Genomic DNA, 14,555 nt, shown 5'->3' with positions numbered 1-14,555 from the left:
GTATGTGTAGACATGCCTATACATGAGTATATGTACATGCATGGGCATGCACACATGACTACATGTATGTGTTGACATGCACACATGAGCACATACATGTTTATACATACACACACGCATGTGTAGATATACACATGTGCACACACGAGCACATATACATGTATAGATATACACTCATGCACACACAATATAAAACTATAAGCAAAAAATTATTTCATCCAAAAAATGTGCAAGTATATTAAATAATTGTTGACCTTCTTATCTTGCAATACCAGAAAGTGAAGGGAACAGCACCTTTAGCCAGCCTCTACCAACAGTCAGAGGGAGGGAGGGAGGGAGGCCCAGCAACAGCAGAGCACAGCAGGAGTCAGGGGCACCCTGCTGCTTTCATTCCAAATAGGCACTGAACAGGCACAGACCCAGGGAAATGCTTACTAAAAACCCCTCAGCCAAGGCAAAGAGGAATTTCAATAGGTTCCTAAGATAGCCACAAACCTTTGAGAATGCTTCCCTGGGCCTACTTACGCTCGTTAAAGATTGCTAAAATCAGCAGACAAAAGTACTTTTTAAACAATTGATTTTCTTCTGAACCAAAATAAAGAGAAAAGAAACAGAGAGAGAGAAAGAAATTCCCATAAGGAGAAACTACAACCAGTACCAAAACTTTCAGTTTCAAAACCTCCTTCAGGATAGCACAAGGATTTTCTCATAATCACAGTCACCTCTGGGGCAGGACACAATGCAGAGATGTCCCCCCGGGAGGTGGGGTGTGTCACTGCAGATGTGGCTCACAGGATCACAGAGCTCAGCACCACTGGAGAGCATCTAACCACCGGCTTACCCAAGCAGCTCTTCCTACTACATTAGACACAGCCCATCTCCTAACGTCTGCCGGCCACCTAAGTGAAACTATCCATTTCATCATAACGTGTGGGGAACTGCCTCGATACCCCAGGTGAGCAGAGGCACTTCCATAGACAGGAGGACTGCATTCAGAATGCAAACAAAGCACTCATGTGCTCACAGAGAACTGGCTTTTATTCAAGTATGCATAACTTCTGTTAGTTTTCTTAGAAATAATGCACATCCTCAGATGTTCACCAGTGCTTCAATTCTCCAGCACTGGAGGTTGGTCCCTGTACTCCTCATCTTTCGCCAAAAGTTAATGTACAAAGGTCCCTTGAAGGAAAAACCTCATATCCTCATACAAAGGGACTATGTCCTTACCAAGGGGGCTTGAGCCAGTTAGACCTGGGCAAACTAAACTCTGGATCAGGCCATTGATTATTTTTTTTTTAGATAAACAATGAACTCTAAAAATTACATTTAATCTTTATGCAAAAATATCAGGCATCTCAATAAAATACCTTCTTCACTAAAATGTTCATCCATATGGCCTAGTTCTGTTCTCTGAAGCAGCAAAGCAAAGTCCGTTTTCCTGCTCATGTTTGGATAAGGCCGGCTCTCAGGAACCAGCTAGTTCCTCCAACTTCATTCCCAGGGCTGTGTGTAATCCCTCACTATCCAGCCACCTCCTTGGCCATCTCCATGCTTCCAACCTCTTTCTCATGATGCAGACCACACTCTTTACAAGCACTTCTCATTCTACTCAGATTTAGCTCAGTTTCTTCTACTTAACCTCGCCAGTTATCATAAACATTACTCTGCCCTTATAATAAAACAGGTGTGTCTGGGAGTCTTGGCAGATGGGGCTGTGTCTGCTTCACCCACTGTATATTCCCAGTGCCTGGCTGAGTAATGGGCAGAGCAGTACTCAGAAATATTCAGGTGAACAAATTAATTGACAGTCTAAATGAATTAACATATCACCCCAAAACTCTACCACTGTAGCTGGATATAATAAAGCTGTCACCACCAAGGAAGAAGAAATCTTCCCAAACCACAGTGATAATAATCATTCCTCCTGAACAGAATAGTCACAACTATTTCCATCACCATAACAAATAAAAATAACAACCTACACAGCCTGAGGCACGAGCTGGGTAAGAGGAAATGTTGCTTTCTTACAGGCTCTAGGCACTTCCCTAGAAACTCAAACAAAATTATTCAAAGACTTTGAGGAAAACCTTGTCATTATAACTGGATTTATACTGCTCTTCTTCCTCAAAGAGGATGCTAGTACTCGTCTCTGAGCAAGACTGCACTTCGATCCATAGCCGAGGTCACTACGTGCATCAGGGCACACAGCTCGCTCTAAGGCAAGAGCTGACTGCAGCCCAGACCAGACTGTGCACTTGGCTGTGTCATGCAGTTGGTAAGAATGGGCCCCGGGAAACAGACCCATCTCAGAAAATTATACTTCAGAATGCTGCCCTGTTGCCACTCATCGAGAAACACCAGTTCATTTTCTGGCTTGAAACAGCAAAACTGAGTCATCAGTGTTCACACTTCACGTTAGCAGACGAGAGCAGTGTCTGGGGCTGGCAGCGGGGAGGCCTGAGAGCCGAGGACACATGTTGTCCAGAGTCTGCACACCCAAGCTCAAACTCTGGTCTCCCCCTTACTGGCTGACCTCAAACATTCCCCATCAGATAGGCAAGATCTGAGGATTCCCGTGGCTTACACCAGCAGTGAGGACTGAGTGGGGTTGGCTCTGTGTCCTTGGGCAGGACCCATTGGCATGGAGCAGACCCTCTCCCTAGACATGCTTGGTGTGAGGGGACAAGAGCAGAGAAGCAGGTGCCCCTCACAGCTTCCCCCAGGAAAGGGGGAAGGGTATTCTTCACTTCCTCTCACCTTTCCAAACAAAGTCATGTGCTCACATCTTACTTTGGTAGACCAGAAAGTAGATTAGTCAGACGTCCCCAGAAAGAGAAAAGGCTGGATTGTTTTGTGAGCAGCTGTGGTGGTTGCCATACATACCTCCCTGAGCTCTAAGGCCTTTACGTGGAACTCACCTGGGCAGTGATGTCTACTTCACAGAAATGCTTTGTAAGAACCAGGTCAAATAAATGATAACTGGGGTAGCCACAGTCACCTTGGTTGTGATGTCGCAGGTGCAGACAGAATGATCCAGTTAGCAAGAAAGGGAGGTGCCAACCTAGGGGTCCTGTGCTCAGATTTGACTGCTACCAGCAGCCTGGGGTTCTGAGGCTGGTCGCCTCTGGGTGATGTGCAGACTGTGACTGATAAATTCAGAAAAACCATCCCTGCCTCAGAAAACCATCTCCGCATTGAAAACACCATCCCCGCCTCGGAAAAACCATTCTTATTCTAGGTTTCCATATTACCTCTGCTTTTCTCTTTTTTCATGTTAAGTGTTTATTTAATCAACAAATATTTATGAAGTGTATCTGTTTCAAGCCCTCTGTTAGGCTTTGGATGATAAATAAATCAGTCTCTTCCAAAAGAGCCCCAGTCTGCATGAGAAGAATCACAATCCATGGCCCAATAATAGCTCCCTACCTTGCCACCAGAAAAACAAAGACTAATTCATATAAACAAGGAAATCTGGATGGACTTAAGAAATCTTTCATCATTCCTCCCAAAACTTTGTGTTATCCAATAGTCAAAAGCAAAACTAGAGCCATCAACGGCTCAGATGGTCTGTGTCAGGCTACTGCGCCCCACGTGCTCCCGTCACAGACGCTGCTTACTCTGCAGCTTCCCTATTTGTCCTAAGACCAACTGAACCCTTCAAGATGAGCAGAGCACATGCTGTCTACACCAACCCAGTGGGGACAGCAGGTGTGACCAACGCTGCGTGGGCATTAAAGGATTCTGCCGCGGCCAGGGCCAAGTGGATGCACTGGTCCAGTCCACCATTTACTAACAGCTACTAGTGTGTGACACGGGGGGAGGGACGTGGCCTGGCTCTTAGGGCACGCGCCAACTGGAGAGAAACCCACGAAGGCACAGTAATTAATCAATGGGGGTCGGGGGTGAGTCACAGCCACACAAATGGTGGAGAGGTGCTCTGGTGGGTGGTGGAGGGGGGGAAGAGAGACACAGCAAAGGCCTCCTGTGGGAAAGAACCTCAAGAGCAGGGTATATTTGGTCATGTCAAGCAGCGGAAGCCGGAAGAGCGTGAGGGCATGGTGGAGAGGTGGAAAGGCACAGAGAATCTAAACTACTGGAGCTTACGGTACAAGGGTATGGATGTCGAGGGAGATGAAAGGTGGACTTAAAGGGGTAAGAGCGAAGCCTTGGAACCCAAGGGAATGTTGAAATGGTCTACAGAGGGAACAAAGGACCCAAAGTAAAGTGACTGTAACAGTCAAGGCAGGACAGGGATGGGAGGAAGGAAACAGCCCTCACTATAGTTACAGAGGACAAGAGGGTCCAAGGTGAAGGGGCTTTTAGCTTGTTGGGGGGATAGATGAGGAGCCCTGAGGGGAGGGTGCACTGTGAAAAGTGAGATCTGAATTTCCAGGACAAGTCTAAACATGACAGACATTCAGCTACCCACAGAAAGAAAAGCCCGATTTTTGAAGATTCTGCCAGCAATTGTCATCAAAGTGAAATTCTGCGCAGCTCTCAGTATCTAATATGCGCAGCTCTCAGTATCCAATACGCACAGCTATCAGTATCCAATACGCGCAGCTCTTGGTATCCAATTCGCGCAGCTATCGGTCAGCTATGGGAGGCAGCACTTGTTCTCCCTCCGGTCACTCGCACGTGCCCAGACGTGCCAATGCACCCAGTATCAATCAGTCTGCCGCTGTCTGCAGCCACTACATCCAGACCACAGCCTAATCAGAGTGCTCTGCTGCAAACTTGCATGAAAGATCCTCCACCCATTTCAAACTAACGTGGTCCACCTCAGTAAAAGCAGTTTCCCTGGTTCTCCCATAGACCGAAAGTGGAGGCTCTAACCCTCTGGCCCTAGAAGAGCCCACAGCCCCTGCCGGCCATCTGTGAAAGTGCAGCAGGAGGATACTGCACAATGGCCAACAGCTCACGCTGCTCTCAGTCTCACCAGGAAGGAAGGGCGCCTGCCAAGGCCACAACTCCTGCCGTGATTGGGCACTGCAGCAAATCTAGCCATCCTGACTACTGCTAGTCGTGAGAGCAGAAAGGGGGTCAGGGACCTGCCCTCACTCTTACCTCACAGCCACCCCTCCCCGTCTCCCTCATCAGTGTCCCCCGGAGGCCAAGGGGGAAGCAAAGTCACAAACACACGGCAGACATCACTGCCTAACGACTCCACTCACCTTCCCTTTCTTTCATTGCCACTTTATTTAACTCCACCCTTGAAGCATCCAGTACAAAGAGGCAGTTAAGCTCTCAGTCCCAGACACCTCTACATACATTAAGAATGTTTATCTGGGTCATTTCCATCCATATTTACCATGTTACAAATTAAAACTAAAAATTGCAAAATAATAACTCATTGTCTTCAAAATAACACTAACAAGGGCCGGGTGTGGTGGCTCACACCTGTAATCCCAGGAATTGGGAGGCTGAAGCAGGTGGATTGCCTGAGCTCATGAGCTCAAGACCAGCCTGAAGCCAGAGCGAGACCTCGTTGCTAAAAAAAAAAAAAAATAGCCGGTGTTGTGGTGGGCGCCTGTAGTCCCAGCTACTTGGGAGGCGCAGGCAAGAGAAATCACTTAAGCCCAAGAGTTTGAAGTTGCTGTGAGCTAAGACACCACGGCACTCTACTAAGGGTGACCAAGTGAGACTCTGCCTAAAAAATAAATAAATAAATAAATCACTAACAAGCCCATTACATGTTAACATAAATATCATATTTTATGGAAAATAAGTATATTTTCCAAAACAAAAATTAGGGAAAAAATGGTGTTTCACATTTTTACAAATATCTTCAAGGTGTGGTTTAATGAGATGCAACCAGATTCCTGTCTGCTCTGTGTTCAACCTGTTAAAATATATCATTTTAGTTGAATGACTGACACATGAAGAAAATCCTAGGAACTTTCTAAACCTCTGAAAGGTCTCAGGGATACCCAGGGCTTCCCAGTCTCCACTTTGAAAACTGGGACTATCGTGCAAGGGCCAGAAAACTTTCCACTGGCAAAAAAGGAAACACTTTAGCATTTGAGGGGAATATCCTGTCTGTTGCAACTACACAACTCTGGCATTTCAGCATGAAAGCAGCCACAGACAACATGTATAAACTTAGGATCGTGGCTTTATTCCAATAACTCTTTATTGGCAGATTTGGTCCACAGGCCACACAGTCAGACAATCCCTGCTAGACACGGGTCCTGTTCCTGAGACACTGACAGCTGGTGGACAGGAACCCACACACCACGGCACAAAATGGAGTGATATGAATAACATGTGAGGAGTCTCAGAAAAGGCACTTTCAAGTTCAGGGTCAGTACAGAGAATCCCAAGCTAAGAAGGCTTCAAAGAGAATGTGGGTCTTAAAAGCTGGGCAGATTTTTAGCACAGAGTTTAGGAGAAAAGATAGTGTTTCCAGGGTAGAACCTACTCAGGCAAAGGCACTGAGGATGGTGTGCCACGATTCACGTAACGACAAGGAGCTGCTCAGGTGTGGGGCACACGAAGAAAAGGCTCAGCGGCCGGGACTGTGCAGTGGGCTGCGAGTGCCACGCTGAGAGGTCAGGCCGGGCACTGTGCAGTGGGCCGCGAGTGCCACGCTGAGAGGTCAGGCCGGGCACTGTGCAGTGGGCCGCGAGTGCCACGCTGAGAGGTCAGGCCGGGCACTGTGCAGTGGGCCGCGAGTGCCACGCTGAGAGGTCAGGCCGGGCACTGTGCAGTGGGCCGCGAGTGCCACGCTGAGAGGTCAGGCCGGGCACTGTGCAGTGGGCCGCGAGTGCCACGCTGAGAGGTCAGGCCGGGCACTGTGCAGTGGGCCGCGAGTGCCACGCTGAGAGGTCAGGCCGGGCACTGTGCAGTGGGCCGCGAGTGCCACGCTGAGAGGTCAGGCCGGGCACCGTGCAGAGGGCCGCGAGTGCCACGCTGAGAGGTCAGGGCGGGGTGCAGTGGGCTGCGAGTGCCACGCTGAGAGGTCAGGCCGGGCACTGTGCAGTGGGCCGCGAGTGCCACGCTGAGAGGTCAGGCCGGGCACTGTGCAGTGGGCCGCGAGTGCCACGCTGAGAGGTCAGGCCGGGCACTGTGCAGTGGGCCGCGAGTGCCACGCTGAGAGGTCAGGCCGGGCACTGTGCAGTGGGCCGCGAGTGCCACGCTGAGAGGTCAGGCCGGGCACTGTGCAGTGGGCCGCGAGTGCCACACTGAGAGGTCAGGCCGGGCACTGTGCAGAGGGCCGCGAGTGCCACACTGAGAGGTCAGGCCGGGCACTGTGCAGTGGGCCGCGAGTGCCACGCTGAGAGGTCAGGCCGGGCACCGTGCAGAGGGCCGCGAGTGCCACGCTGAGAGGTCAGGCCGGGCACCGTGCAGTGGGCCAAGAGTGCCACGCTGAGAGGTCAGGCCGGGCACTGTGCAGTGGGCCGCGAGTGCCACGCTGAGAGGTCAGGCCGGGCACTGTGCAGTGGGCCGCGAGTGCCACGCTGAGAGGTCAGGCCGGGCACTGTGCAGTGGGCCGCGAGTGCCACGCTGAGAGGTCAGGCCGGGCACTGTGCAGTGGGCTGCGAGTGCCACGCTGAGAGGTCAGGCCGGGCACTGTGCAGTGGGCCGCGAGTGCCACGCTGAGAGGTCAGACCGGGCACCGTGCAGTGGGCCGCGAGTGCCACGCTGAGAGGTCAGGCCGGGCACCGTGCAGTGGGCCGCAAGTGCCACGCTGAGAGGTCAGACCGGGCACCGTGCAGTGGGCCACGAGTGCCACGCTGAGAGGTCAGGCCGGGCACCGTGCAGTGGGCTGCGAGTGCCACACTGAGAGGTCAGGCCGGGCACCGTGCAGTGGGCTGCGAGTGCCACGCTGAGAGGTCAGGCCGGGCACCGTGCAGTGGGCTGCGAGTGCCACGCTGAGAGGTCAGGCCGGGCACTGTGCAGTGGGCCGCGAGTGCCACGCTGAGAGGTCAGGCCGGGCACTGTGCAGTGGGCCGCGAGTGCCACGCTGAGAGGTCAGACCGGGCACTGTGCAGTGGGCCGCGAGTGCCACGCTGAGAGGTCAGGCCGGGCACTGTGCAGTGGGCCGCGAGTGCCACGCTGAGAGGTGAGGCCGGGCACTGTGCAGTGGGCCGCGAGTGCCACGCTGAGAGGTCAGGCCGGGCACAGTGCAGTGGGCTGTGAGTGCCACGCTGAGAGGTCAGGCCGGGCACTGTGCAGTGGGCTGCGAGTGCCACGCTGAGAGGTCAGGCCGGGCACCGTGCAGTGGGCTGCGAGTGCCACGCTGAGAGGTCAGGCCGGGCACCGTGCAGTGGGCTGCGAGTGCCACGCTGAGAGGTCAGGCCGGGCACCGTGCAGTGGGCCGCGAGTGCCACGCTGAGAGGTCAGGCCGGGCACTGTGCAGAGGGCCGCGAGTGCCACGCTGAGAGGTCAGGCCGGGCACCGTGCAGTGGGCTGCGAGTGCCACGCTGAGAGGTCAGACCGGGCACCGTGCAGTGGGCCGCGAGTGCCACGCTGAGAGGTCAGGCCGGGCACCGTGCAGAGGGCTGCGAGTGCCACGCTGAGAGGTCAGGCCGGGCACCGTGCAGTGGGCTGCGAGTGCCACGCTGAGAGGTCAGACCGGGCACCGTGCAGTGGGCCGCGAGTGCCACGCTGAGAGGTCAGGCCGGGCACTGTGCAGTGGGCCGCGAGTGCCACGCTGAGAGGTCAGACCGGGCACTGTGCAGTGGGCCGCGAGTGCCACGCTGAGAGGTCAGGCCGGGCACTGTGCAGAGGGCTGCGAGTGCCACGCTGAGAGGTCAGGCCGGGCACCGTGCAGTGGGCTGCGAGTGCCACGCTGAGAGGTCAGACCGGGCACCGTGCAGTGGGCCGCGAGTGCCACGCTGAGAGGTCAGGCCGGGCACTGTGCAGTGGGCCGCGAGTGCCACGCTGAGAGGTCAGACCGGGCACTGTGCAGTGGGCCGCGAGTGCCACGCTGAGAGGTCAGACCGGGCACTGTGCAGTGGGCCGCGAGTGCCACGCTGAGAGGTCAGGCCGGGCACTGTGCAGTGGGCCAAGAGTGCCACGCTGAGAGGTCAGGCCGGGCACTGTGCAGTGGGCCCCGAGTGCCACGCTCAGGATTTCGGACATTGTCTGAGATGCATTAACATGTCCTTGAACATTTTCACATGAGAGGCAATGTGTCAGTCCAGTGTGATGAGATTAACTGGCAGGAACAGTCTGAGAGGGGCTCCATATTTCCAACCAGAAGAATGACCCCAGATAAGCACCGCACCAGACCAAGCAGAAGGAAACAAGGACCTGAACTAAACACAGTAAGACAGGAAAGGACACAGGGCCAGCGACATCACACAGGTGACTCTGCCAGCGTCAGTGGCTCACTGTGGGCGGAGGGGAGGGGGAATTCAGAGCCTCTTACTCAAAGGGTCCAAGTCTGAAAGAAGAGAGAACGGTGGCAAGGAGCAGGCAGGTCCTCTCACCGGGAGAGGGAGAGGGGGCTACAAAAATGTTACACACATCACCATTTTGTCAAGCACAAATCTGAATCCTCATAAATCCCAAACTCTCCTTATGGCAGGAAAAAGAAAGAAACACATATTCTGTAATTTCAGCAGACTGCCAATGTTTTTCCAAATCTGTGCATCTTAAAATCTCCTTCAGGTCCCCTGTGCTCTGAAAAATAACAGAATTTCTAAGGTTTTATTCCTTCTCTATCCTGATTCTCTCCATCAGCTTTCTAGAGTCAGCATACACTTCAGTTCATTACAAATATAATACGAGATATCAATGAAATAATTCATGAGACCTCTTTCAAAAACCGAGGATAAATAGTAATTCCTTTAAAAAAAAAAAAAGTGGCTAAGACTGTATTTTAAGACTGTTGTAACTCATTCTTGTGCAGCACATAAGTTTTCTGAATGTCTTTTGTTAACTAAAAAGTCTGAAGATAGCAGGTTGCTGAAACATTTTTATTTCCTACAGTCTTTTGAAAATTATGACTATAAAAAGCTACAGTGAGCAAATTTTTAAAGTTGTACTTGGAATTGTTTTGACTTTTAAAGGCCGAAAAAATGTATGTGGAAATGGTACCATAAGTGACCCAAATAATATTTCCATTCAAGAACAAGTCTGCATCTGAAAGAAATAGGATGGAAAAGAGATGTCTGGGATTACAATGTAAATGCTCTCCACTCCCCGGACAGTGAAGATGTCCATGATGTAGTTGTTATTCTCCACCTCAAATAAAGGTTTAGACAGAGCTCAAAAACAGTAAGCTGAGAAATATGGAAAAGCATCGCCCCATAATAAGTAACCTAAAAATCTCCTAGCAAAATTTATCTTCAAAGACGGCCACAAAAGTATGAGGGGCAGAGATTTCGACCGCCACGCTTCTGTGAACCCCTCATCGTTACCACAGTCTCCTATCTTCTTCCCGGTTTCCAGCTCAAAACCTGAGCTATCCTGGAGTCCCACCCTGCCTCCCCCACCTCAGGGCAGGTGTCAAGTCTTGGTATGTCACCCCTAAAATGGGCCCCATCCTCCTCCTCTCCACCTGCACAGCCGTCATCCTGGCTGGATCCCTGTTTCCTCCATCTCCTATCGCTGCACTACCTCCTAACTCTCTCCCACCAAAGAAAGAACCCTTGGCAGATTAATGTCCTAACACGAAGCTCTGACCAAGCTATCTCCATGCTAAGAATGCTCACAGGCCTTCCAGGAGCGGCCCGATGGCGGTGCCCCTTTGCTCTGCAGCACGCTGCTCTCGCCCTCTCTGCTGGTTTGACACGTTTGCATCAGACAAACTCTCCTTCACACTTTCTCAACAATGTGCTACTTGTCATTTTCCCCTCAGCCTCCTCTAGTCTTTCATTGTCTCAGATTGCTCTTACTACAATCTCCATTTATGGAAATATGACCCACCCTCAAGGTCCACTGAAAAGTCCATCTTTTCCTACTTCTCTCTGTACGCCCCACCATCCTTTTTCCAAGAGTAACACACATGGCTCTGGTCCTCACCATTTATAAGCCAGTCGGTCCTCCTGGTTTCTCATTGGTGCTGACCACGGCCTCTCTGAAACTGTCACCTCTGAGTGTCCCCCACCTCCATCCTTCTGACTGAACCATGTGCCCAGAAGAGGACACACCCAGTGAAGAGTTGCTCAGGTGAACTGGTTAAAGTGAACTCTCTGAGTTCACCAATTTTGCTAAAAAAAGTTTCAAAACTTTTTATGAAACTCCAGAGCCAGAGAAAAATTGTAATTTTTATTTAGTCAGTAAATGTCCCCAACGTTGAAAGACTATGAATTGCTTACTTCCAGAAATGCCCAAAGAGAAAAAAAATTTCTGTTTCTTAAAAGCAGAAGACATCTTACAATTCAACTCTTTAGTTCTTAACTCTGTAACCTGATGTAGGCTGAAACAATAATCTAAAGTTATATTACTGTGGTCTCATTAAAAAAACAGCAGACAGTATTATTAATAATGAAACTTAAAATAATAATAACATAAAACACTGGATAAGTCCCCACAGAGCAAAACACTGAACCAGACCAGGTCTGGTTTGCCAACGGCGACACACACAACACAAGTGCAGACAGGTGCTGGGAGCATGCGTGCCAGGCCAGAAAAACAGCTCGGGACGCAGCTGTTCTCAGAAGTGGGGCCCTGACAGGAGCAACTGACTCCAACCACCAGGAGCTGCAGCAAGACACAAGTGCTCTCGAGGGCTGCAGTGGTGCCGGCTGTGAGGGGTCGCAGTGAACCCGCAGATGAGGCGAGGGAAGGACCATTATGGATCCACCAGACAGGCCATGAGCTGACGCTCTACTGAGGGAAAGCCTGTAGTTGGATTTTAGCTTGTCTGAAAATCAGAGGTGGCACCTCCTCTCGTTCTCAGTGGCTAGAGCTGGTCTCCAGACCTGCCAGCGAGGTCTACAAGAGGAAATCATCTCTGGTTTTGTTCAGCTTCTAATTCAACACCTGGTGGCAACTGAAATGGATGTGAGCTATACACTCACATCAGCCTCAGGTGACAACTCAGACAAGAAGCACAACGTGAAAAGGATGAGAGCTCTTTCCTCAGCAGCAACTGGAAAGGAAGCTTTATAAAGGTAGGTAGTTGCTTCAAGTCACATTAGGCATGAAAATATCTTACTAATAACACTGAGAGATAAACCTTGTTTTATATCTGCTCTTTAGCTATGTCATTTATAAAATGAATGCTTTATTCAATTTCTTTGATGTTTTGTCCACAAATATACTTCGATGTTGGGATGTCTTACGTGGAATAAATAAAACTTTAGAAGGATAAAAACAGCTATGATGTCTTCAGTTCCAATAACCAGTGTGCTAGTAACAGTAATGTCGGCTTCACTGAGTGCCAGGCTAGACACTTTACCTCCTTCTCATGTAATCTGCACAACAATCCTATTTTGGTAAAATTAACTCAATCTTATAGTTAAGAAATAACAAGTTTACAGTAAAGAAGTAATTCGCCCAAAGTCAGGCAACCAGAACTGGTAGAGCCAGGATTCAGACCGAATCTTGCCTTACTCCAAACTTCACATCTAAACTTCTCACCCTAAATTTGTCTTTTCCCAAAGAGGCATCATTAAGGAATAAAAGAACTTATTAGAAGGAATGTTGGATTCTTTTTTTTTTTTTTTTTGTAGAGACAGAGTCTCACTTTACTGCCCTTGGTAGAGTGCTGTGGCATCACACAGCTCACAGCAACCTCCAGCTCTTGGGCCTACGTGATTCTCTTGCCTCAGCCTCCCCAGCAGCCGGGACTACAGGCGCCCACCACAACGCCCGGCTATTTTTTTGTTGTTGTTGTTGTAGTTTGGCCAGGGATGGGCCTGAACCCGCCACCCTCAGTATATGGGGCTGGTGCCCCACTTACTGAGCCACAGGCACCACCCGAATGTTGGATTCTTATAATCATGTTGTTACTGGAGCTTCACTGTGGGGTCAGTGCACCTTCTTGGCAACATGACCATGTGAATTTTCTGTACTTTAACTTCTACAATCCATCACCTGTAATATCATGGTGAGGAGTATTACCCACGGCGTGAGGAAGCTCTAGTCCTGCCCCAGATACTTACCAGCTGTGTGACAGAGACAAGTTACTTAACCTTCCTGGGTCCCATTTCTGTCTCTCTAATGCTAATGATAACAACAGCCACTTCACAGGTTGTTCAGAAAACCAAATAGTATCTCAAAATACTTAACGCAGTGTCTGTACCAGAAAAGGAATGAACTGATGTTTGAAACTTTTATTTTTCTAAAACAAATTACTGTGCAAGTTTTTATTTTATGGACCCACAAAACTCATACTTTTCCTTTAAAATTTAGCACCAAAAACACCTTCTCCAACGGCCTTTTCTACCATCGCCATTCCCGGGCCAAGTGGACGTTCCCCTGATCCTGTGTGTGTGTTCAGTCCTTTACTTGTCACGTCATACAACTGTCACCCTCCTGCGTCCTGCCTCCTGAGAGCAGGAACCACCTCTGGGTACCCTGCTCCTTCTGTGCAGCACCCACACAGTAGAACTGCAGTAAGTGACCCCCAGGGGCTGCAGCAGGAAGGTCAACACACGGGGGTGGTCACCATAAGGAAGGAGGCCTGCTGTGCTGATATGCACACAAGTTGGCCTGTGAAAATTAGGTCAACTTAAGGAGAAGGTCAGTGCAGGGAGGTGGTCCGCTGTGGAGGCTCTGCTATATTTACATCTCTATCAGGCATAGAGATTAATACAGTTTCTAAAAATGTAAAATTTACTTCAAGGGAAGCTCTGGAAGAATGCAGCTCAACAAACACTATTTTAAAATGAACTAGAACTTCCCCCATTAAGTCAGACAGAAAAGACAAGAAAGTAAAATTTTCTCAGGCTACAATAGCAAAAAGTTTAAATCCATAGGCTTATGACACGGAGTAGAATCATAAACAGTTAAACCCTGAGACTGCCCTGTGGCTCCTGACAGCTAAGCTGCTCACATCACATGTCAACCCAACGTCGGGGGCAGCCACCGTCTCTGTACAACCTCTTTTCTTGTGGTTTCAGGTGTAAAAACTTGTCTCTTGACAAATCTCTCCATTTTCATTGAGTAAACATTCTACCCTAGGCTCCTTTTTCGTTGTCCATACCACATCTGTCTTCCTGGCACAGAGTGGGCATTGGAGAGCTCTAAGATCATGAAATTAATGACTTCTACCTCTTGTCCAGCACTCGAATGCTTCCAAAGGACCTCAGAGACACCCCCCGACCCTGCCAAGTGACCTTCCTCACAGCCCCTGAAGGAGAAAGGCCTGGTACCCCTAGGGGAAGTCCAAGCCCAGGAAAGCCTCTTCCAGAGGGTGCCAGCAGCCACCCAACCCTCAGTCTAAACTGCTACCAAGGTTCTCGACTTGAATTCAGAACAAAGCACTCAGAAAGTTCTTTATTTCTCCCTCCTTGACAGCAGAAGGAATATGTAATTGTGAGCCTAGGAATCTTTACCTCTTGTCCTTTCCGGCATCCTTGAGGATCCCTCTGCTCAGAGCCCTCGAGCCCGGCCCTCCTGCTCCACCACCCCCACCTTGCCCCGCGGGGCAGACT

The 14,555-nt window shown here is 50.3% G+C and overlaps 1 protein-coding gene across 3 annotated transcripts in view; it reads right to left on the bottom strand.

Annotated features, from left to right (window-relative positions):
- Nucleotides 1–14,555, bottom strand: part of SLC4A4 (solute carrier family 4 member 4) — a 394,952-nt gene that overhangs the window by 148,446 nt on the left and 231,951 nt on the right. The window lies entirely within an intron of this gene.

Source organism: Nycticebus coucang, chromosome 1, assembly GCF_027406575.1.
Source record: "Nycticebus coucang isolate mNycCou1 chromosome 1, mNycCou1.pri, whole genome shotgun sequence".
In the NCBI taxonomy this organism is placed as follows: domain Eukaryota; kingdom Metazoa; phylum Chordata; class Mammalia; order Primates; family Lorisidae; genus Nycticebus; species Nycticebus coucang.
This window is presented reverse-complemented; position numbering and strand designations above follow the sequence as displayed.